Raw genomic sequence first — 2,040 nt, forward strand, 5'->3', positions numbered from 1 at the left:
AAAACTCAAGCTCTGCTCTCAGTTCTACTCTGTACTAAATATATGGCTGGTTAAATCACTTAACCTCTCTGAAAGGCTAAGTAAAATAAGGCTAACAACTTCTCCTCTTTCATCCTTTAAGGATTAAATTAGCTAAGCATATATGAAAGGACTCATGAAGAGTGGATTGCCAATGACCATACTCTACAAAATACAGGATGATGCCATTCTCATTATTCATCTCATTTTTCTGCTTGTCTCTCTTATAGCATGTGTCTCCTGCCAACCTATCTTCCTTTCAACATGCACATATAAATCTGTGAATAATACTTTTTCCAAAATGTATACATCCTTAAGTTTAAAGCGTTATATTATTAATAACAAATTTCCCAAAGTGAAAAAGAGGCAATAAGAGCATTAAATGTTCACATTATTTCTTAAACCCATTCTGATTGAAGAACCGTGATATGATTAAATGGGAGTCTGTATTTTTAAAAAATCAAATGTAATTGGTAGGAGGCAAGCGGCAGATTTATGACTAAAAATACACAAATAAGAGCTGATATCTAGTAATCAGGACATGACGTATTAATGGACTTTTAGAATTAGAGAGACACAGGTTCAAATCGGTGAACCTGTGAATCTGTTAAAGCTTGAACAATTTTGTGGATTTCTGCAGCTGAAATATCCCATTTTTGTTGATGTGTCATGTTAAGAATTCTTGTAAGAGTCAAGGGAAATACTTCTAACACAGTGTCTTGCACATGTATGTGGTAAAAAAGGGAAAAGACCTACCTATGTCTTTTCCCAGTAATAGAAGCACAGAGTAAAACATGGTGATCTAAATCTTACAAGGCGATGAATGATAAGTCACAGTGTTTAGAGCCCTTATTTTGTAGTTCTTCATGCATGGGATACCTCATAGATCCACACAACTTTAGGTAATGATGTTCTCATCATTCCCGTTTTATGGATAAGGATGTTGAAGGTTAGAGAGGTTCAATTGCCAAGGTTATCCAGCTGGCAAGTGGTGAAGCTGGAGAAAAGACTTCAGAAGTCAATGTCAAACTCAAACTCTTGGATCTTCATTAATTTATCAAAATGTAATTCACTGAAAGCCATTTTGGCAAATATTAACATATGATCAATTTGCCAAAAACTATCAAAGGAAGTACACAGTTAAGGCTAGTACAGACACAGCATTCAGGCAGAATGCAAATCTGCAAGAGATACGTAGCCTTTAAGAAACAGCCCACCCATTCCACAATAAAATGATGGGTATTGTAAAAGTCAACAAACTGGTCTGGTGAGCGTCTTGGCAGAAATAAAACCTTTACATAGTGAAGCATTGAAGAATGTTTCTAATTTGGTTGATTGGATGCTTTATAAATTGATTATTTCCTGAATTAAATTTTAGTTAACTGGCTAGTATCCCAACCTCTCAACCACCACAATCTACTGCCAGGTCACTTTCTCATTAAATACCAGTCTTGTTTTTTTGTCAGTATAAATACTTATGTGTCATTAATGTTAAAAGCATGTCGTTTACCCAGAACATGCATCAGAGCAAAAGAGTACAATCCAGGACTGATTACCTGACTGCTGTGGAACAACACAGGTGATGACATGTTGCATAAAAACAAGCAAACAAACGATAATAAAGCTTCTCGGGCAGAATCATAGTAACATCAGGCTCAGAGTATGCTGGGGTATGATCACTAGACTGATAGGGAAAGGGCACTGCCATCAAACTGTCTAAGAGTCAAGGTTTGGACTAAATCATCCCGACAGCCAGAGGGCTAAAGGAAATGGGAAGAAGAAAAGAATTAACGGGCCATGCCTTCACTATACGTTAAATAATATCTGTTTAATTATAACAACAGTATTCCTCTAAGGGCACTTTTGTTCCCATTTGATTGATATAAGAAATTGATAAAAATATAGCATACATAATTTGCCCTTTTTCCGAAGCCAGACAATTCCATTTGCTAAGTAAGCTTCTCTAGCCTCTTCTATAAACAAATGTTTTCTATGTCATTCTCAAATGTAATAACAATAATA

The sequence above is a fragment of the Cebus imitator genome, unplaced genomic scaffold (genome assembly GCF_001604975.1).
Source record: "Cebus imitator isolate Cc_AM_T3 unplaced genomic scaffold, Cebus_imitator-1.0 Scaffold34, whole genome shotgun sequence".
In the NCBI taxonomy this organism is placed as follows: domain Eukaryota; kingdom Metazoa; phylum Chordata; class Mammalia; order Primates; family Cebidae; genus Cebus; species Cebus imitator.